Raw genomic sequence first — 23,651 nt, 5'->3', positions numbered from 1 at the left:
ATGGTCATAGATCATAAACTTTCACTTTAACCAAATTCTTTCTATTCAACTTTGATGCATCACCAACTATTTTGCCCTCAACCTCATATACACTCCCTGCAAGGCATAAACCACTATAGATACTTAACAAAATTACTGTATTATTTTTCATAGAGGGAGTACTATTATTACTTACTATAGTTATCCAACTAAAAAGATAAAATCTGGTAAGTTATGTTTCAATTATTGCTTATGAAGCAAAGTCATGTGATTTTCTTTTCCTTACCTTAGAAACATAAATCTATAATCAAAACAAAAATAAAAGACAAATAACTGTAAAGATAAGGAAAACAATGATAAGATGAATAAAATCAGCAACAATATAGCTTTTGAAAAGGTTCTAGGCATATAGCCTTATTATTTATTATTGGTTTAATTATTCTGTTGTTTCTATAGTTTTGCAAAATTTTTAAATAGGTTCCTATACTTTTTTCTTTTTAATTGGGTCTCTGCACCAAATTTTTTTTCAACTAAAAAAAATTTGCAACTAAAAAAAATCCGTACAGGGACCCAAATAAAAAGAAAAAAAAGTGTAGGAATTCAATTAAAAAAAATTTGGTACAAGAACTCAATTAAAAGAAAAAAATATAGATAACTAATTAAAAATTTCACAAAACTAGTAATTAAACCCTTATTATTTTATGAATATGATTCTGTAATGTATGATTTAAAACATACTCCGTAGCATAGCCGCGCCATTTAGTTGAGAAAAATTTGGAAGTCGCCTATGAACCTAAAAAGGCATTAAGCAATTTGAGATTAACTTCAAATCAAGTAACATTTTTTACAGCTCCCTAACCATTTGAGATTAACTAAAGAAAGCATCATTTAAAGATATAAAAAGTAATTCTAGTCATAAACCAAAGAGAGTTTATAAAAACAGGAAATAAAAGAGCAATTCGATCCATGAAATCAATACTAAAAACACAAATAACCAATGAGTTACAAAATACAGAAATCAATGTGATAAAGTATAGATCAATTTTTTATATCAAAACAACGGCCTAGACAGTTAGATCATTTACAATATGTTAAAAAAAAAATTTTTTTTTGAAAACAGAGAGCTTGATAGATTAGAAAATGTGTAATAGGATTTGTAATGAATTTGTATAATGAGAAGAAAGTATATTGAATTGGTGTTGTATTACTAGTAAATAACATGAATGAAAAGGAGTACGAACACAAACGTTTTCCTACTTCGAGTGAGGGTTATACTCCAGAGCTAATTCTCTAATGGCCAAATGATATTTCTCTACTCTCTCCCGATGCTACTTTTACCCTATATCAATCATTTTCATACTCAAAACGTAACTAACTTTGCCACGTAGGCATTCTAGAAGCAATTTGTTACATCACATAATCTTGGTGCCAAGTTGGGCGTTTCTTTCTTCTAGGACCCAACATCTCTGGCCCATGACTATCTTCTTTTTCATCTTCAATTAGTTCCTTTTCAGTTGGACCTTGTTAATTTGGATTTGGGTTTGCATCAGAGATCAACACAATACAGTAGAACAATCAAACAAGAAACAAAATAACAACTTAAAGATAACACAACAGCCATTAAAAAATCTCCATGTCATCTCCGGCATAGCCATCAACAACTAAAAAGGTCCACACCTCTCCACTCGTTATAACTCATGACAATCATGTGAGTAATTTCTTCAACACCTTTACTTTTATTCTGAAATATCCTTCTATTCCTTTCGTTAGAACACCAAAATTAAAACTTCACAAATTAGAACACTAAAATTAAATAATTAAAAAGAGCCACTAATATAAGTTTGAAAAAGTGTGTAAACTACTCTTCCTTAAATTTCCTTATTCCTCTTACTCAAATTATCTATCATAAATCATCATTCACATAAACAAAGAACAAAAGATAGTACAAATAACACAAATTATTTCTCACATAGTTCAACTTAAACTTGATAAATCTAAATTAGAGGATCAACTTAGTCAAGTCACTAAACATTTTTCATAGCAAATAAAAAAAATCGAAACACAAACAATCTCTATGTTCAACACCGAAGATGCAGAACTACATTAAACAATAAACACTTATTTTCATTATTTATTGCTATATGTTTAATTTAGTGTAGTGTTTGTTTTCTTTTTCGTTTTAATTTTTTTTATTTTTTATTTTCAATATTTTATTGTTATTTTGCTTTCTTTCAATTTCAATTTTATATTCTTTCATTTATTTAAAGTTTTTATTTATTTTACGTATTTTCTTTTATTTGCTACAATTTGTCACCAGTATTTCGACGCAGTTTGTTTTGACACAAACGTTAAATAATTTTCAGGTCGAGTCCACTCTTTTCAGAAGAGTTGTATCTGCTCTCCGAATTGAGATCTTAATACAAGCTCAATTTTCTTTATTCTTCTTTTCTTTTTTTGTTTCTTTCTTTCACAAAAAAGAACAAGAACAAACATAAAAAAAAAAAAAAATACATAACAAAAAAAAAGTAAGAGCAACAAAAAAAAAGAAGAATAAAAAAAAAATTGTAACACCCTAACTACCAGAGCTCACACTTCCGGCTGCGCGACTCTGATAGCTCGGACATTACGACGACACTTATACTATTTAATACTAAAAATATGAGCCTGTTTAAAACTTTAAACCGCAATACCGCTCCCAAAAATACTTTCGTTCGATAACGTACATCCATAAATACCATACAACTTACAAAAACTCATAAAGAGTACATCCACATATATACATACATATATATATATATATATATATAAGTAATATTACAAACATAATCCAATACAATTCCTATCCCTCTTACAGGTTATATCAAGATCAAGGCGAGGGTACAATAAACCATAACTAAAACAATACAGAGCATCACAACAACAATTAAATAAGCTCTTCGTAACTTCTGCGCCCATATCCTGAAAGGGGAAAAATGTAGGGAGGTGAGAACATCATCCTCGAAAGGGTTCTCAGTAGAGGGTTTTTGGGAATTACTGTAATAGGATACGTGAAGATAAATCGTACTAGTGATTAATAACCATCTTATGCCTCTTTTCAAAAACAACCGTTTACAATAAAAGAGAAATCTGAAATCCTTTTTCTGAAAGAAGAAACTGTTCATTTAAACAATATTCAAAAGCATTTCAGAAGGTTTATCTATGCTGAACCAAATTAGCCTTTCACGCATTTCCAAACCATAACCACAATACCGAAACCAACCATCGGTCCATCTCAATTCAACCACGGCCCTAGGCCCAAACAATCCAACCAACAACCAATCACCACAATCCAACAGAGTCCCAGATGCAAACACAGGAAGAAAGTTCAAGCACAAACAAACAGTTATTACAAGTAGAACAGTTAGCAATTAATCACATAGGCAAACCAAGTATAATATGCACACCCAACCAATGTCACACAAATGCATATGATGCATGCCTGTCCCTAGTGGCTGATGATATCATCTGTCGGTTATAAAGCCAACCCGACAAGTCCTGGTAGCTAACCATTGGACTGTCCCTCTGTCGTGCATCCCCAACTCGAGTTATACTCATCATAAACTTGATCATAATCATGATCCATATCCGTCACCCTCACTGGTGAATATTTATCCATCACCATCACTGGTGAATATTTATGGGGGCGAGCTCATCCGGGCCTTTCACAGTGCCCGGCTACACTTACGACATAGGGTCAACAGAGTATCAAGTCTCGACCTGGAGCACGTGGTGGCTAGCCACTGCTACTACTCAGGGAAACTCGTATCTCAGATAGTGGAAGTGCAACATTCACATTTATCAATGATTCAGCATAAACATGCATTCAATCTCATCCATGGATCAACATCCATCTCAGCCATCCGGCTCACGGTTCAGTCCAGAACCAGCCAATATTCATATCATACACAGCCATTCCGGCTCACGGTTCAATCCAAAACCAACCAATATGTATAATCATACACAGCCATTCCGGCTCACAACAAAACAGCACTTCCACCATTCAACATCATTAAATTCATAAAGTCGGCATTTAAGCCATAAATCATTTCCTCAATTCATTTCACTTTGAAATCGAGTTTCAACTCTTTTCAGCCTTGGCTTTAAAGATCTCATTTCTCAAATCATTTTAGGCTCATAAGCCACTTTTACTCAAGGTAAATTCCCCTTTGAAAACAATGCCACTCTCGGCATCCTCTTTCCAAACTTCCATAACCATGGCAAGTTAAAGATTCTTTTTGGAAACACTCAAAATCATCCATTCAACAATGGGATTTTATAACAAAGTTTCTCGGCAGAGTCCCAAGTCTTTAGGGGAGAATAACATATCTCATTTCGCCAAAATCATTTAAAATTATTAAAACATTGGCTTTCTGATTTGAGTAAGAAAATAGGATCTAAGCCAAACCGAGTCACGTAACATTTACTTCTTTCAAAACCATTTCCTTTACTTAAACAAAACCGGCTTCAATTCCATAATTAAATCTGAAGCGTTTCAAACTGGTAAGAGAATCATTTTTGTTGTGTTAAACTAGAGTTCAAAAGATACTTTGAATCTTATTTAAAACGTCAAAATAATGAGGCTCATCAATCGAAATCCAATTCCTTTTAAAATCACGAAAACTCTCCCAAGGGACAATCTTTGTGTTTAATAGAGAAAAACATAAACCCGTTTTACCTTTTAAAACAGCCTCAAAGCAAAATTCTCTTTCAAATGACTTGTACCCAAAGACATACTGTTCTTCTTGGAAAATAAGGATAAATCATGATTCTCTTTTCAATAATTCTTTCAAAGCATAACTTCATTGCTTTCTTAATTGCTCTAAGTAAAGGTAATAAAGAAGCCATAATTTCACAATCCTCAAAATAGATAGGAAAGGCATTAAACTCAAAATTCCCCAATTAACATTTCAAATAAGGACTCGGATTCTATAGAAATTTCGGCAGCACCTCCCCTAAAACTTGGACTTTTGCCACCCGTTTCGGGTCCCAACTAAACCGTTTCTCATTCCTTTTCAACAGCTCAAAACCAGAAATCAATTCAAAAGCAAGCTAAATCCAACAGTCGCCTCAGTGGCATATCTCAAGGAAGCCATTTCAAAAATCAACTCAATATCAACCGATTTAACTCATTTCCAAAGCTTTAAAGAATCGGTTCAGCAATAAATCATTTATCAAAACCAAATCAATTAAAGCAACACAGGCTGAATTTCAAGAGTATTCTATCTTCCACATCATCAAAATAATTGACTCAATTCAAACCAATCCTCAACGGATTAAACTCATTTCAAATCTTTAAAGAATCAATTTCAAACATTACATTTCACAAGCCACACAACAATTCGGCCAAACCAACATCCATAATCATTCGAGTCAATCAAATAATACATAAGGCAGATACAATCACCAAATACACAATATCTCACATCAGTACCCATATGTAATAATTCCAATAATAAACTATAGTTTTTGGAAAGCGCCCCTACCTCAGCAAGCAAAACTTAACCCAAGCGTGTCAACTGAACTCTTTTCGCTCTGCCCGAAATCACCGACAATCAGAACCCGACTCGGCTTGCTCTCTCGAAAGCAGAAACCGCTACAAGTGGCATAAGCAAACCGGATTCTAACTCCTAGAACCATTAACATCGCAAATACTTTATTACACGGAACAGAGCACTAACGCAGGGCTTTCAAAAATCAAAATACTCACTGAAATCACAAAACGAAGCAGCCGCAGCTCCCTATCAACCCGGCAGTGGCTCCGTCAGTAACCCCAAGTGACAATCGCGAGCAAAAACACCGGTGACGGTAACTGTAACAACCACGCGGCGTTAACAACCTTTCCGGAATTCCAACAGAACAGAAACCAAACTCAAAGAACTTACCGGCAGTGGAACACGGTGGCAGTAGGGTCTCAAGTGGCAGAAACTCAGCCCGGAGCTCCGGCGGCCATGGCGGCAGATTTTGACGGCACAGCAGCAAGGGCTGGGAACCACCCACCATCATCGCGTCTCATCCTCTCCCGCTACTGACAAGGACAGCAACCACCATAGCATCCTGACCCAAGCAGCGGCTTCCAAGGGCAAAGGCGGCGCACTCACCCAAAACCCAAATGGAGCAACGGTAGGAGCGGCGGCCAAGGATTCCGGCGGTAGTGGCGGTGAACCAGAGCACCAGAAGCGGAGAGGATTCATCTTGCTTCCCTCTCTCACCTCCGTTCCACAGCAGTGATCTCCACTGGCGGTAGCGGCGGACTACACCCCAGGGCGACGGCGACTGTTCAGACGGCAGTGACGACACATGGCTGTGCGCGATGGCAGCGGCGAGTCCCTCTCCGCGCGACGCCGTCTCCACGCCTCACTCTCTCTCGATCTCGTGCTCCCCTCTGGTCGCGATCCACGGCGGCGATGGTGGCGCTATTGGAAGACATGGAGGCAGTGGCGGCGAGACGTGGGTCGACGGCAAGGCGCAGGTCCATCTCCCCCTGTCTCGCGAGCTCTCTCTTCTCGTTCAGAGCTCCCCTCCCCTCAGTCAGCGACGGCGGCGACGGTGGCAGTGGCACCCACCGCGCCGCCTCCCTCTTCTCCCCTCTATTTCGTTTTTCTTTTGCTTCTGCTCCTTTCTTTCATGAAGAAAGAACAAAAGGAAACTGTGCGTGCTATGGCTGCTGGGCTCAGGGGGGAAAGGGTAGCTAGGTTAGGGTTTAGGCAAAATTAGGTTTAGGGGTAATTTGGTAATTTCAAATAAAATTGGGTATAATATAATAATTGAAACTCAAATTAAATCCAACACTAGTTGTATATAGAAAATACTATTTGCTCATCAATTTCACAAATTATTTTCAATAAAATGCCCAAATCCAAAAATTAGAAATAATATACTTAATTTCTTTATTTTTCCAAAATAGCAGTAATAATATTTAAATATTACTTATCTAATCCAAATCTTATAAAATCCTTATTATTTCATAACTATCAACCTTATACTTTAAATATAGAAAATAATCCAATAATTATAAAATTGGATAATAATCATAACTTATCTCAAATCCAATAAATCAAAACTTGCCTTAATTATCTTTAATAAAATAATCTCTGAAATCAAGGCTATAAATAATTGTAGGATTTAAGACTTGATCATAATAAGACTTTTCAAAGATTCTGGGCCTTACATTCTACCCACCTTATAAAAATTTTCGCCCTCGAAAATTGATACAAAATGGAAGAAATTCCATAACAGTTCACCCTTGAACACATTTAAAGAAGAAGCAAAAATATCTCAAAATATAATCATATATACGATTTTCAAATACTTTGATTATCATAAGCATAAGGATGCAAAGGTAGGAGTGTAACTGCCAGGCAAACGTTACAAGATAGGTTCAATGCAAAAGATAACATGGGTCAATCATGTGATAGTAGGGCAAGGCATCAAAGGCTAGAAAACAGGATGGAGTTAAAACGATGTGCTCAATATCCGCACACTAATCTTATATCAACCTCAAGGTTTCAACTTTCCAATTCCATCAAGCACCTTACAAACCCCAAATTTGATCACAAGCCTGACAATCACAAACCCGTTCGCAAGGAACAAAATGCCCACAACTCATACGTTGCACACCTACCGCTTCAACTTCCGTATACACATCACATCTTAAAGAACTAACGTATCGCGTTACTACGTCTACAAGTCGCACGTGATACCAAAACAATTCTCGAGTCTACTCAGAAGAATATGAGATCTTAGAAAGGAGAGACGGATGTCAAAGACAATAGTCATAGATTTGAAAGAATATATCCAATCCCAGATAAACATGGATGTTCAAGCAATAAAGTTTGCTAGACATAATTCAATTGACAACTTCAAAGATAACCCTTAGATCAAAGAAGTTCAATAGGATCAACAAGAAGATAACCAGCGCATCAGCTTGAAACAAACTCAAACTGAGTCGATGAAGTATGAGGTTTACAAAAGAGAATATCTCAAACCCAAGGCAAAGCTCACAAAACTCAAGGGCATGATTAAAAATACTTCTGAATACATTGTTCTTAAAAGAATCGAAAACTTGCAGGAAAATCACCTCGCAGTCTAAAAGAAAAGTTAAGCAACAAATGTCCTTCAAAAGAGTAACAAAAGCATAAATGTGGCTTTACTTCAATACAATTCCATGTTGAAGTAGATTTTGTAGAGTTCCAAAAACAAATGCACACAACTTTGGCTAAGAGCTAAAATATTTCCTCAAATATTTTAGAAAGATAATTAAATGCACAACTTAACCAAAAGCAGTTCATAAAAACTCGGAAATAATCAGATGCTTGTTCGAAATTCTCAAAATTTCATATTCAAACAAGCCTGTATAACATTTATAGCAAGTACGAAAGAGGAAGTTAAACTCTTTTTAGAAAAGAAACTCCGAGATAAAAATTTGCTTACAATCTGGTAAGGAAATAAGTGGTGCGTTACAAACAAACCGGTTTCCACTAAACAAGGAAACTTTCCAAAACCTCATTTAAAATAGCGCATGCCGATTTTTAAATTAACTTCATCAATATTGAACAATGGTTTCAATCTAAATCAAGAAACAGAAAATAAATTCCGTTTAAAACTTCTTACAAGAGAATTCAAAACTTCTTTAAAAAGTCCAAAACAATACTCCAAAAGTGTTCTTGAAATCCCCATCTCAGAAGAACATTCAAGAAGTTTAAGATGTACTAAAAAGGAGTCAAGCCTTGCAAGAAAGGATCTTAAATTAGAGTAGTTCAAACAAGATCCACTAAGCATGAAATATCAAACAAGTTTTAAATTGATCCAAAAGAATACAAAAGTCATAGAAAAGACAACTCAATCATTTGTAATTCTTCAATGATAAATCTTTAACTAAAAACTCTTGTAGAGATAATGGGAGAATAAACAATGTACTATCCTGAAACGAATCAAACTGACCCACATAAGGATGAGATTCACAAGAGGGGACAAACCAAGATCAATGGTAATGTTCACAAGATGTAAAAGATTAGTTAAAAACAGAATCACGTATGACATTCATAGAGGTGAAAAGCTTAAGAAGGAACCAGTCCGTTCATAAGAAGAAGCTATGAATCCAACATTTTCAAAAGAACAACAATGGCATAAACTATGTAGTATGCTAAACCAAACTCAATTCAAAATAAGTTAAGTAAAGCTTATCAAACGAAACTCAACCGGAATGAAAGCGAAAAATTCTTTCTTTCCAGTATTTCAGAAAATATCCAAATACACAATCAAATAAAGATGTCCATTGGAACTATAGTAAAATTACTAGAAGGTAAAAATTTACTTTTAAAATAAGTACAATTGCATAAACCAGTAAAAGTACAGGCAAAGTATTAGAAAGAAATAGTTGTTAAACTGTATAAATAATTTCAAAGTCTCATATATAGAAAAGCATATATCTAATCAACAGCAATTTATAAAATCTCAAAATTGGCTGTGATCACTGTCAAGTAAGAGAAAAACTGAATCAACAATTTCTCAAAGAATGGACTCAGAATCCGGAGTTAAAAGTCACAGCACATTAAGACAGGTTCAAGGCTATATCAAAGAATACTTGAATCAAGAAGAACTCAAACAGAGGAAGATAGATGTAACAAAGATCTTAAACCAGCATATGCACTTAAGGTCAAACAAGAATACATATGGATAGAGGAATAGAGTGAAGACATCAAATTACTCTTCAAAAGGTCTAGCAAATAAGAACTTCAAGTTAGGATATGAAAGAACATGTCAACTCGAACAGAATTCAAGACACACAACTGAATAGCCTCGAGAAGTAGTTTCCAACTTTTCCAAAACCCGCGATTCGCTTTACTCAAAACTAGGATTTCATCTATGATAACCCATCAGTGCTTTCATATACATATTTCACTAGTATTAAGCCGGCCGAACTTAATATCAGGAATTATGCAATGCAAGACTAACAGCGTTAATCAATAGGCTGTCATGTGCATAAAGCTCTAATTCTCGTCATTCGACAAGACCTAATACATGACAAACGCTCAGAGTATGCAACTGAAGCATAGTCAGTCCATTCCTCAGGCTCTACAGGAAGAACTGCTCTGATACCATAATGTAACACCCTAACTACCAGAGCTCACACTTCCGGCTGCGCGACTCTGATAGCTCGGACATTACGACGACACTTATACTATTTAATACTAAAAATATGAGCCTGTTTAAAACTTTAAACCGCAATACCGCTCCCAAAAATACTTTCGTTCGATAACGTACATCCATAAATACCATACAACTTACAAAAACTCATAAAGAGTACATCCACATATATACATACATATATATATATATATAAGTAATATTACAAACATAATCCAATACAATTCCTATCCCTCTTACAGGTTATATCAAGATCAAGGCGAGGGTACAATAAACCATAACTAAAACAATACAGAGCATCACAACAACAATTAAATAAGCTCTTCGTAACTTCTGCGCCCATATCCTGAAAGGGGAAAAATGTAGGGAGGTGAGAACATCATCCTCGAAAGGGTTCTCAGTAGAGGGTTTTTGGGAATTACTGTAATAGGATACGTGAAGATAAACCGTACTAGTGATTAATAACCATCTTATGCCTCTTTTCAAAAACAACCGTTTACAATAAAAGAGAAATCTGAAATCCTTTTTCTGAAAGAAGAAACTGTTCATTTAAACAATATTCAAAAGCATTTCAGAAGGTTTATCTATGCTGAACCAAATTAGCCTTTCACGCATTTCCAAACCATAACCACAATACCGAAACCAACCATCGGTCCATCTCAATTCAACCACGGCCCTAGGCCCAAACAATCCAACCAACAACCAATCACCACAATCCAACAGAGTCCCAGATGCAAACACAGGAAGAAAGTTCAAGCACAAACAAACAGTTATTACAAGTAGAACAGTTAGCAATTAATCACATAGGCAAACCAAGTATAATATGCACACCCAACCAATGTCACACAAATGCATATGATGCATGCCTGTCCCTAGTGGCTGATGATATCATCTGTCGGTTATAAAGCCAACCCGACAAGTCCTGGTAGCTAACCATTGGACTGTCCCTCTGTCGTGCATCCCCAACTCGAGTTATACTCATCATAAACTTGATCATAATCATGATCCATATCCGTCACCCTCACTGGTGAATATTTATCCATCACCATCACTGGTGAATATTTATGGGGGCGAGCTCATCCGGGCCTTTCACAGTGCCCGGCCACACTTACGACATAGGGTCAACAGAGTATCAAGTCTCGACCTGGAGCACGTGGTGGCTAGCCACTGCTACTACCCAGGGAAACTCGTATCTCAGATAGTGGAAGTGCAACATTCACATTTATCAATGATTCAGCATAAACATGCATTCAATCTCATCCATGGATCAACATCCATCTCAGCCATCCGGCTCACGGTTCAGTCCAGAACCAGCCAATATTCATATCATACACAGCCATTCCGGCTCACGGTTCAATCCAAAACCAACCAATATGTATAATCATACACAGCCATTCCGGCTCACAACAAAACAGCACTTCCACCATTCAACATCATTAAATTCATAAAGTCGGCATTTAAGCCATAAATCATTTCCTCAATTCATTTCACTTTGAAATCGAGTTTCAACTCTTTTCAGCCTTGGCTTTAAAGATCTCATTTCTCAAATCATTTTAGGCTCATAAGCCACTTTTACTCAAGGTAAATTCCCCTTTGAAAACAATGCCACTCTCGGCATCCTCTTTCCAAACTTCCATAACCATGGCAAGTTAAAGATTCTTTTTGGAAACACTCAAAATCATCCATTCAACAATGGGATTTTATAACAAAGTTTCTCGGCAGAGTCCCAAGTCTTTAGGGGAGAATAACATATCTCATTTCGCCAAAATCATTTAAAATTATTAAAACATTGGCTTTCTGATTTGAGTAAGAAAATAGGATCTAAGCCAAACCGAGTCACGTAACATTTACTTCTTTCAAAACCATTTCCTTTACTTAAACAAAACCGGCTTCAATTCCATAATTAAATCTGAAGCGTTTCAAACTGGTAAGAGAATCATTTTTGTTGTGTTAAACTAGAGTTCAAAAGATACTTTGAATCTTATTTAAAACGTCAAAATAATGAGGCTCATCAATCGAAATCCAATTCCTTTTAAAATCACGAAAACTCTCCCAAGGGACAATCTTTGTGTTTAATAGAGAAAAACATAAACCCGTTTTACCTTTTAAAACAGCCTCAAAGCAAAATTCTCTTTCAAATGACTTGTACCCAAAGACATACTGTTCTTCTTGGAAAATAAGGATAAATCATGATTCTCTTTTCAATAATTCTTTCAAAGCATAACTTCATTGCTTTCTTAATTGCTCTAAGTAAAGGTAATAAAGAAGCCATAATTTCACAATCCTCAAAATAGATAGGAAAGGCATTAAACTCAAAATTCCCCAATTAACATTTCAAATAAGGACTCGGATTCTATAGAAATTTCGGCAGCACCTCCCCTAAAACTTGGACTTTTGCCACCCGTTTCGGGTCCCAACTAAACCGTTTCTCATTCCTTTTCAACAGCTCAAAACCAGAAATCAATTCAAAAGCAAGCTAAATCCAACAGTCGCCTCAGTGGCATATCTCAAGGAAGCCATTTCAAAAATCAACTCAATATCAACCGATTTAACTCATTTCCAAAGCTTTAAAGAATCGGTTCAGCAATAAATCATTTATCAAAACCAAATCAATTAAAGCAACACAGGCTGAATTTCAAGAGTATTCTATCTTCCACATCATCAAAATAATTGACTCAATTCAAACCAATCCTCAACGGATTAAACTCATTTCAAATCTTTAAAGAATCAATTTCAAACATTACATTTCACAAGCCACACAACAATTCGGCCAAACCAACATCCATAATCATTCGAGTCAATCAAATAATACATAAGGCAGATACAATCACCAAATACACAATATCTCACATCAGTACCCATATGTAATAATTCCAATAATAAACTATAGTTTTTGGAAAGCGCCCCTACCTCAGCAAGCAAAACTTAACCCAAGCGTGTCAACTGAACTCTTTTCGCTCTGCCCGAAATCACCGACAATCAGAACCCGACTCGGCTTGCTCTCTCGAAAGCAGAAACCGCTACAAGTGGCATAAGCAAACCGGATTCTAACTCCTAGAACCATTAACATCGCAAATACTTTATTACACGGAACAGAGCACTAACGCAGGGCTTTCAAAAATCAAAATACTCACTGAAATCACAAAACGAAGCAGCCGCAGCTCCCTATCAACCCGGCAGTGGCTCCGTCAGTAACCCCAAGTGACAATCGCGAGCAAAAACACCGGTGACGGTAACTGTAACAACCACGCGGCGTTAACAACCTTTCCGGAATTCCAACAGAACAGAAACCAAACTCAAAGAACTTACCGGCAGTGGAACACGGTGGCAGTAGGGTCTCAAGTGGCAGAAACTCAGCCCGGAGCTCCGGCGGCCATGGCGGCAGATTTTGACGGCACAGCAGCAAGGGCTGGGAACCACCCACCATCATCGCGTCTCATCCTCTCCCGCTACTGACAAGGACAGCAACCACCATAGCATCCTGACCCAAGCAGCGGCTTCCAAGGGCAAAGGCGGCGCACTCACCCAAAACCCAAATGGAGCAACGGTAGGAGCGGCGGCCAAGGATTCCGGCGGTAGTGGCGGTGAACCAGAGCACCAGAAGCGGAGAGGATTCATCTTGCTTCCCTCTCTCACCTCCGTTCCACAGCAGTGATCTCCACTGGCGGTAGCGGCGGACTACACCCCAGGGCGACGGCGACTGTTCAGACGGCAGTGACGACACATGGCTGTGCGCGACGGCAGCGGCGAGTCCCTCTCCGCGCGACGCCGTCTCCACGCCTCACTCTCTCTCGATCTCGTGCTCCCCTCTGGTCGCGATCCACGGCGGCGATGGTGGCGCTATTGGAAGACATGGAGGCAGTGGCGGCGAGACGTGGGTCGACGGCAAGGCGCAGGTCCATCTCCCCCTGTCTCGCGAGCTCTCTCTTCTCGTTCAGAGCTCCCCTCCCCTCAGTCAGCGACGGCGGCGACGATGGCAGTGGCACCCACCGCGCCGCCTCCCTCTTCTCCCCTCTATTTCGTTTTTCTTTTGCTTCTGCTCCTTTCTTTCATGAAGAAAGAACAAAAGGAAACTGTGCGTGCTATGGCTGCTGGGCTCAGGGGGGAAAGGGTAGCTAGGTTAGGGTTTAGGCAAAATTAGGTTTAGGGGTAATTTGGTAATTTCAAATAAAATTGGGTATAATATAATAATTGAAACTCAAATTAAATCCAACACTAGTTGTATATAGAAAATACTATTTGCTCATCAATTTCACAAATTATTTTCAATAAAATGCCCAAATCCAAAAATTAGAAATAATATACTTAATTTCTTTATTTTTCCAAAATAGCAGTAATAATATTTAAATATTACTTATCTAATCCAAATCTTATAAAATCCTTATTATTTCATAACTATCAACCTTATACTTTAAATATAGAAAATAATCCAATAATTATAAAATTGGATAATAATCATAACTTATCTCAAATCCAATAAATCAAAACTTGCCTTAATTATCTTTAATAAAATAATCTCTGAAATCAAGGCTATAAATAATTGTAGGATTTAAGACTTGATCATAATAAGACTTTTCAAATATTCTGGGCCTTACAAAAATCAAGTAAGTTCTTGTTAAGAAATTACTTTCGATTAAAAAATTTTTATGTCATGGTTAAAAAATTTTAATGTCAAAATTAAGAAATTTTTGTATTGTGATTAAAAATTTTGGTGCTATTTTTCTATTTTGTATTTTTTTTAAGCAGTTCTTCATTTTTCCTTGTTTTCATAGTTCCTCTTATTTCACACACACTTTTATAGTTCTTGTTTCATCCTTTTTTATTTCATCTTCTAAGAGAAACAAAAAAAAAAAGGAGATAAAAAATAAAACAGATAAAAAAAATAAAATGAAAAAATTATATAATTATTTATTTATTTATTTATTTTTTTATAATAAACACAAAAAATTTTAAAAGAAAAATATGTAATTTTATAAATAAAAATATATAAATTCTGCACGAAAAAGAAAAAAAATAAAGAATAAGAAGAAAAAAATTGCATTATCAAGTGTTCAAAGTCTTGAAAAATTTTGGTGTTAAACTAAAAAAAAATTTAGTGTGAAGAGTTACAAAATTTTGGTATTACTTTTCACGTAAAATAAATAATGTGATTTACGTGTATGTGTTGGAGTTTTTGTTGGATTTAATTAAATTAATTTAATTAACAAAAATGTTTGAATATGTAATGGGATTGATATTAAAAATAACACGGGGATAAAAGTGAATAATGATGAACTCCACTACTACAAAATTTCTCGTAACCGATGATCGACAGTAAATCATGTGATCCTCGGTAAATTCGAGAAATAAAAAGTCAGTTGAGAGTTTTGAAGTTAAATTTTTGTCTATAAACTACAGGAAACGTTTCACGTGCTCCACAGTACGGGACTAGAGTTTCAGAACTCCAACCTCTAAATGCGTTCAGATTTAACATAAAAAATTTCATTGACTAAGATGAGGCGAAGTTTTGATACTGTGGACTCAAGTTAGGTGGGATGCAGCATGGAAATTCGACTGGTGGTGAAAGTGAGCTGTTAACCCAATGTTAAAGGTCAAATTTGGCCAAAATTTGGTTGAGTGAACTGACGGGACTTGTAACCCACGCTAACAGCCGCATGGCTTAGGCTTCTGGGCATGGCATTGAGGTTCGATTAATCATGGGCCCTTTAATGACATATTGAGGTAAAACTCAAAAAATAAAAAGAAAAAAAATTAATTAAGTTGAATTGGTCTAGTAGTTATTTATTGATTTATGGGATAGAATTTATTTTTAAAAAATGGGATATTTTGATAACTCAATATGATTTTTTTTTAATCAAAAATAGAAAGATTCGGACCCACAACTTCTAAATGAGTATGGAAAGATTATACTATTTGAACTATAATTCATTCACAAATATTCTTTTTATATGGCTAAAAAAATAAATAAATTTATAAAATCAGAATTGAGACAGAAAAAATATTGCAAAAAATAATTAAAAAAAATAACACTTCAACGAAAAAAGATTAAACACAATTTTTTTTACTTAGTTTTTGTTATATATATCAAAATTAATGATTCCGAAAAATCAGTTTTGTTTTTGAAGGTTTAGGGATAGGAAGCAACTCAGATAAAGAAGTTTAAAACGTCTTTATTTAAAGTTGTTTTTTAATAATTAAAATTCAATACATATAATTAATTAAATCGTGTTATTTTTGTCAAAATGAGATAAGATAAATTGATTTGGCCAAAAAATTGGTGAATTATATCTTGAACAGATCTAAATTAATATTTTTTTTTATAAAAATGACTACAAAATCTCTATTATAAAAAATGACTAAAATACTTTTATTATTATTATTATTATTATTATTATTATTATTATTATTATTATTATTATTATTATTATTATTATTATTATTATTATTATTATTATTTTGAGAATCCTAAATTCTAACCATTTTCTTCTCTCTGTGTCGTCATAGAGTTAGGATTTAGGATTCTCAAAATTTCAAAAAATATATATAATAGCAGTATCTTAGTCATTTTCTATATAAAAAAATAATTTAGACTGGTTTAAGATTTATTTAGTTTATCGATTTTTAGATCAAATCAATTTATCTGATCTAATTTTGACAAAAATAACATAATTTAATCAATTATATACATTAAATTTTAATTATTAGAAAACATCTTTAAAAAAATATGTTTTAAACGTCTTTATTTAACTGGCTCCCTTAAGGATATTATAAATTTGTTATTAAATTATTTTTGCTATATAATTCAGTTTTGATACATAACAAGAATAAAATTAATGTAAGTAAATAAAAAGGATTGTTTTTAGTTTAATTTTTAATGTAATTAATTTATTGACATATCTTATTGTGATGTTTATAAATTGTATCACAAACTTTTTCTGGTTTAACTTATTTTTCATTTTATAAATTTAATGGAAGTAAAAGCTAAGTTAAATTAAAGTGGATAGGTTGTTATTTTTTATATTGGGAATGCTAGCAAAAGTACACTTCATCTCATATAGAAAAGCATATATGTTAAAAATAGACATGGACTAAATTAATTTGTTGTTGTTCTTACTAAGAAGAAAATGAGATTGAAACAAGGACAAACACTAGAGAATTCTATTCCAATAAGCATGGATAACAGTATTCTAAATGTAACAATACGCAATTTTTGTTAATTAGCGTTGAAAGCGTGATTCAACCACGGAGTACCTTCGAGACTCACCGTGCGCTGATCAGCTCCCCGCATTTTCTCTCAAAGCTACAAGCTGCCCAACGTAGTCTTTTTCATTTTAGATGTGGGGTGAATTGGTAATTCAATAAATTGCTAAAAAACAAAATTTTACATGCAACTTGATCGTACATGGAGTTTTGAAACTCTAGTACCGTACCATGGCACACGTGAAATACTTCCTAAACTACATATGAGCTTTTTACTGTATTGATTGGATAAAAAGTAAACAAATTTTTTTTATTGAAAATTTAACTAGCCAAGCTCATACAAAATAATGGTAAAGTAGTTTTTATAAGTCAAAAATTTAAAAAAATAATTTTTGAAATTTTTCAAAGACACTTAATTTGGTGTAGTGTTTGTTTTTTTTTTTAAATTCATTTCTTTTTATTTTTTTATTTTTAACATTTTATTGTTATTTTACTTTTTTTCAATTTAATTTTACTTTTTTATTTATTTAAAACTTTTATTTATTTTACGTACTTCCTTTTATTTGCTATAATTTACCACCAGTATTTCGACGCAGTTTGTTTTGACACAAATGTTAAATAATTTTTAGGTTGAACTTACTCTTTTTAGAAGAATCATATCTGCTCTTCGAACTGAGATCTTAATACAAGTTTAATTCAACATCCTATCGAAGTTATCAAAAATCAAGTTGTTCTTGTATGGATACTTGGAGGGAGAGTTCGGTCTCTGGGAATCAACGCCGAATTGTTATCTTTGGTGCCGACCTTTGAGCTTTGTATTAATCCGAGCTTTACTCCAAGGGGATGTCCAATCGCGTAGAGCTTTGAGCAAGAAACAAGGGGGGAGTGTACCTGCAAAGGCACTTCGAAGCTTAAGTTAGTATTGAGAATTCAATCTATCTTTAGGATAGGAGATCATATCTTTTGTAGGTGAAAATGTATCAGTCCGTTATGCTTCTGCTTTATTGCAGGTGAAAATGTATCAGTCCGTTATGCTTCTGCTTTATTGCTTGTATTAAAGAGCAATAATAAGGGTGAAATGTTAGGTTGGACGTTTCACTTTTGTAAAGCAGTCCGTTAAGCTGATTTGTAACATAAGTTGCCGATTAATGACATTGATTGCTGATTAGTAACTGTAACACCGATTAATAATGTAGCGCAGATTAATAACGTAAATTGCCGAGTTATGGTTTGTAATGCCGATCTTGTAACGGTCCTGATCATAACCCCCAAGCTTAGCCTGAGAGTATGTTTTAATGAAGTAGGTTGAGCTTTAAATGAAGCATAAGTCGGCAGTTGCATTAGTATATTACGTCGGCAAATGTGTTGGACCTGGAGCCCCCAGCTCAAGATGTTTTATTAAAAAGGGTTAATAAAAGAAAAAATATATTAAAAAGTAAACAGTTTTTAAATGAAGAGAGAGAAGTAATGATGGCATTAAGTGTGCTGTCATTTTCAAGACTGCTCTTTGGGCGGTTGATGTGACTGAGAAGTAGGTTATTGTTACTGAAGGGGTTTCTGTAACTCATTGGTAACTATTACTGGAATACCAATAGTGTAGCATCTACATCATTTTTGAGTTTGTGAGATAAAGTTGGCTGTGAAATTTCCAAAGGAAAGAAAATGAGTAAAAGAGGTATGTGAAAAAATTTTTGTCTGCTTCTTCATTGATTTTCGTTTCTTCTTCCTCTGTTTCTGTTTGTTGCTGTTGATGGGGTTTGAGAAGGATAAGAAGGAGAGGATAGACTGGTCTTATGACTGGGTTAATGAGGATATTAGGAGTCGTGTGTCATTGTTCTTGGATTATGGAGCTGTAGATGAAGTGGATAAGAGTAAAGTTGTTAGGTCTGGTTCTGGAATTCGACTGGAGCTACTGCCCTGTTCTGAAAGTGATAGGATTTTTCATAGGGGTGAGGGTTTTGAACACTTTTTTATGTATAGTTGTGTTCTTGAAGAGTTGAAGGTTAAGCTTCCATTTAGCGATTTTGAATATCAGATTTTGAAGCAGATGAACTGTGCTCCATCTCAGCTACATCCGAATGGGTGGGCTTTTCTTCCTGCATTTGAGGTATTGATGGAATTTTTAGAAGAAGTGCCATCTGTAAAGTTATTTTTCTCACTTTTTCAAGCAAAAGGTGTGTGGAAAGGTGGGTGGGTGAACTTGAATAGTTCGCCAAGGTTTGCAATATTTAAGCTGTATAAGTCGTCATTTAAGGAATTTAAGGAGATGTATCTGAAGGTGAGAAGTTTTGAAAGGGATTTTCCTTTTTATGTGGACGAGCATTTAGGGGAGAGATTCCCAATTTTTTGGTGTTCTGAGCCCAATAATATACTCGGCCCGGAGTTTATCAAGCTTAGGGATGAGTTTATTATTGAGTATCTGGTCGAGGCTATTGATCGGAAGGAATTGATCTCAGTGTTCGATTTGTTGAAGTGGGAGGAAAGTAAGCAGGCTGTGGTAGATTACTTAGGTGAGCTTGTTGGGATTTTATTTTATATTCAGTATTTGACATATGTTGATGAAATGTGGTTTTTGTTTGTTTTCAGGTGGAAAGTATCCTGGTGTATCTGCGGTAAACTTTAGGGCACGTGTGAAAAGTAAGAACCTGGATAAGGAAGGTTCGACGTCCAAAGTTGAGAAAGTTGTTAGTGCTGGAGAGGTTGATCAACCGAAGCCGAGGAGGAGGAAAGTTATTGCTAAGAAAAGAAACGGTGACGTGGTGGATTTGTCCGATGTTTCTGATGATGAGAAGGATGATGTGCCAATTGAAGAAGTTCATAAGTTTTTTGACAATCAAAAAGGTTGCACGGGATTGCTGATCAGACTGATTCTTCGTCTTTATGGGGAAGGGATTACCTATATATGGTTATTGCTGATGAGTGTTGTCAATTGTCGGCAGATATAACTCTGACCGATGAGGTTGGTGATGTTGCCATTGATCAGTATATGCAGGTAATTCAAGTTTTGAGGCAAAAGGTTTGAATTTTTTTTGTGGAATATTAATGTCATAATGTATGATTTTCAGGTGGTGGGACTGCGACTGGCGAGTTTAGGGCGGAGCTGGGAAAAAATTCATCGGAAGTTTGTTGAGAAAAAGGAGGATCCGAGTTTGAGGGAAGAGTTGGCTATAAAGGCTGCTAAGATCTCAGAGCTAGAGGTGAAGTTAGTTGAGGTTGAGAAGCATTTAAAAGAGGTGAAGGATAGTTATGCCAAAGATGTTGAAGATTTAAAAAAGAAAGAATCTGACTTATCTGCTCTGAGTACTCGTATGATTGAGGTTACCGCTCAGTTAAAGGAGGTGGAGAAGAACAAGCAATGAGAAATTCTTTATTCCTTTCTTGAAGGATTTGAGAGGGCTTCCCTTCAGGCGAGATTTCTAGCTCACGGGGTGGATTTTTCATCGATGAATCCAGGTAAAATAGTGCAGGATGGCGTTATGGTCGAAGATGATGGTGCTGCTGAGCAAGGAGATGAAAATGCTTAGTAGGGTTTTGTTTTGCTGTTGTTGTACTTTTGCTTTTTGTTGGTAGACTTATTTTGCTCCTGAGTTGAGCTTAATGTTGTGATATTATCTTGCTACTGTTTTGTGAAAAACAACTCTTGGTGTTTCTGGTTACATGCTTTTTGTGCATGTTATGATTATGAGATAATATTATTATTTGTATGGGTGTTTATCTGGTTTGTAACTGTGGCTTTGAGCCAAACATGTTTATTAGGTAAAATTGTTTTAATGGTGAAATGCCATTATTTTGATGGAGAAGTATCATGGAAAGGCCGAGTTTATTGAGATGCCGATTAATAGGCATAGGTTTTGTTTGATAATAACTGGATTCTGTTGAATGATCGGCAGTAATTTGTGATAAATTTTGAAAAGTCAGTTTCCGAGTATTGCTCAGTAATCTGTTTGAGTGATTGATTCCGAGTGGTATGATTCGGTGTAAGATCGGCTATTTGTTTTGACTGATATGTGCCGAATGGTTGGTTTCAGATTATAATCGGTAATTTGATTAAATGATTGTATCCGAGTGGTCGGATTAAGATCAGTTATTTGATTGATTGAATGATGAATTCTGAATGAACGGATTCCGATTTAGATCGGTTATTTGTTTGATTGATTGATGAATTTCGACTTAGATCGGTTATTTGTTTGATTAATTGATGAATTATGAATGATCGGATTCCGAGTTAGATCGGATATTTGTAAAATTCTGAATGATTGGCTTCCGATTAATATCGGATATTTGTTTGATTGGTAGATTCCAAATGATCTGTTTTGGAATATGATCGGTTAATTGTTTATTTGATAGTATCTGAATGGTCGGATTGAGAGTGAGATCGGCCATTTGTTGATTATTTCTGAATGCTCGGACTAATAGTATAGGTCGGCATTATATGTATGAATGAATGAGAAGTATGGAATGGGAAAATAATGATTTGATAAAAAAAAAGAAATTTATTTATTGAAGAACCTTTGATTTCAAAGGCCCAGGTAGGCTAGCCTCGTTAAAACCTCTCCAAGCAAAACCCTTGTGGGAAAAATTTTGGTAGTAGGAAAAAGAGTGCTGGCCAGTCCCTGGTATTAACTGTAATATAACTTTAAAGAAGATACATTCCAAGTGTTAGGAAGATCTTTACCCTATAAGGTTTGTAATCGGTAAGCTCCATTGCCGATGACTTCTGTGACTCGGTAAGGACCTTCCCAATTAGCTGCTAGTTTGCCATGGGTTGATGGTCTTCTAGCTGCCTCTGTTTCCTGAGCACAAGGTCGTTTACATGAAAAGACCTTGGGTGAAGTCTTTAGTTATATCTTCGGGCTATGTGCTGTTGCATGGCCAAATGTTTGACTGCTGTGGACGATCTGAGTTCTTCTATGAGGTCAAGTTCGGATTGTCGAGCTATGTCTTTTGTAGTTTGGTCGGCCATTTCAGTGCGCAGTGAGGATTGGGAGATCTCCACTGGTATCATTGCGTCTGAACCGTAGACTAACCGGAAGGGTGTTTCCTTTGTGGTTGAGTGAATTGTTGTGTTGTATCCCCATATGATCTCTGGGATAAGCTCGGCTAAGAGGCCTTTTGCATCATCCAGTTTCTTTCTTAGAGCATGTAGTATTACTTTATTTGCAGCCTCTGCTAAGCCATTTGTTTGTGGGTGCTCGACTGAGAAGAAATGCTGTTTGATTTTTAGTTCCTGCAAAAAGGATGTAAACTTTTGATCGGCAAACTGGCGACCATTATCTGTGATAATGTGCCAAGGAATGCCGAATCGACAAATAATATATTTCCAGACAAAAGAAATCATTTGTTGTGATGTGATCTTGGCTAGGGGCTGTGCCTCGATCCATTTGGAAAAATAGTCAATTGCTACAACTAAGAATTTTACCTGCCCTGCTGCTGTGGGGAAAGGGTTGAGGATATCTATGCCCCATTGGTTGAACGGCCAACTTACCTCGGAACTGTGTAGGAGTTCGGCCGGGAGATGTGTGATCGGACTGTGTTTCTGGCAGTTGTTACAGCTTTTAACTTTTCCGTGATAATCCTGTCGTATTGTCGGCCAATATAATCCAGCTCTGAGAATTTTGGAAGACAGACTTCGGGCTCCGAGGTGTGTACCACAGATCCCTTCATGCGCCTCAGCAAGTGCAAGCTCGGCTTCTGTTCTGCAAAGACATATAAGTAATGGACGAGAGAATCCTCGTCTATATAGGCAGTTATTATAAATTGTAAAAAAGGAGGCTTGTCGGCGAAAGTGTCGAGCATTTTCGACGTCGCCTGGCAAGATCCCTGTCCGGAGATACTCTATGTATGGAGATCTCCAATCTGCTTCCTGTGTTACACTTAAGATTTGTGTTAGTTCAATGCTTGGCTTGAGCAGTGTTGACTGATAAAGTGATGACCTGTTTGGTTGAATGCTGGCGAGTTTAGACAGAATGTCAGCTCGGCCATTACTCTCTCTTGGTATGTGCTGTATTTCGTATTTAGAAAATTTTGAAAGTAAATTTTGTACGATATCCAGGTATTTAGAAAGCAAAGGGTTCTTTATTTGGTATAAGTTGTTTACCTGCTAGACGATAAGTAAGGAGTCGCAATATACCTTTAGTTCGGTGATGTTTAGGTCAGCAGCGAGTCTAAGGCCAGCAATTAGCACTTCATACTCACTTTGATTGTTGCTTGCTTTAAATGCAAAATTGAGAGAATTTTTTATGACGTTGCCGTGGCTAGAATGATACCTGCTCCACACCCTTGTGGGT

The 23,651-nt window shown here is 35.8% G+C and overlaps 2 long non-coding RNA genes across 2 annotated transcripts; both read right to left on the bottom strand.

Moving 5' to 3' along the window:
- Positions 1-2,722: 2,722 nt before the first annotated feature.
- LOC112735820 (uncharacterized) lies at positions 2,723-5,991 on the bottom strand. Its single transcript, XR_003168554.2, has 4 exons — positions 5,901-5,991; positions 5,726-5,827; positions 5,502-5,645; positions 2,723-2,937 (listed from the first exon to the last, which is right to left on the bottom strand). It is a non-coding gene; the product is annotated as an uncharacterized lncRNA (long non-coding RNA).
- A 4,362-nt stretch (positions 5,992-10,353) lies between these two features.
- LOC140178117 (uncharacterized) lies at positions 10,354-13,562 on the bottom strand. Its single transcript, XR_011870360.1, has 4 exons — positions 13,474-13,562; positions 13,299-13,400; positions 13,075-13,218; positions 10,354-10,510 (listed from the first exon to the last, which is right to left on the bottom strand). It is a non-coding gene; the product is annotated as an uncharacterized lncRNA (long non-coding RNA).
- Positions 13,563-23,651: the final 10,089 nt, after the last annotated feature.

The sequence above is a fragment of the Arachis hypogaea genome, chromosome 13 (assembly GCF_003086295.3).
Source record: "Arachis hypogaea cultivar Tifrunner chromosome 13, arahy.Tifrunner.gnm2.J5K5, whole genome shotgun sequence".
NCBI classification, from domain to species: Eukaryota; Viridiplantae; Streptophyta; class Magnoliopsida; order Fabales; family Fabaceae; genus Arachis; species Arachis hypogaea.
This window is presented reverse-complemented; position numbering and strand designations above follow the sequence as displayed.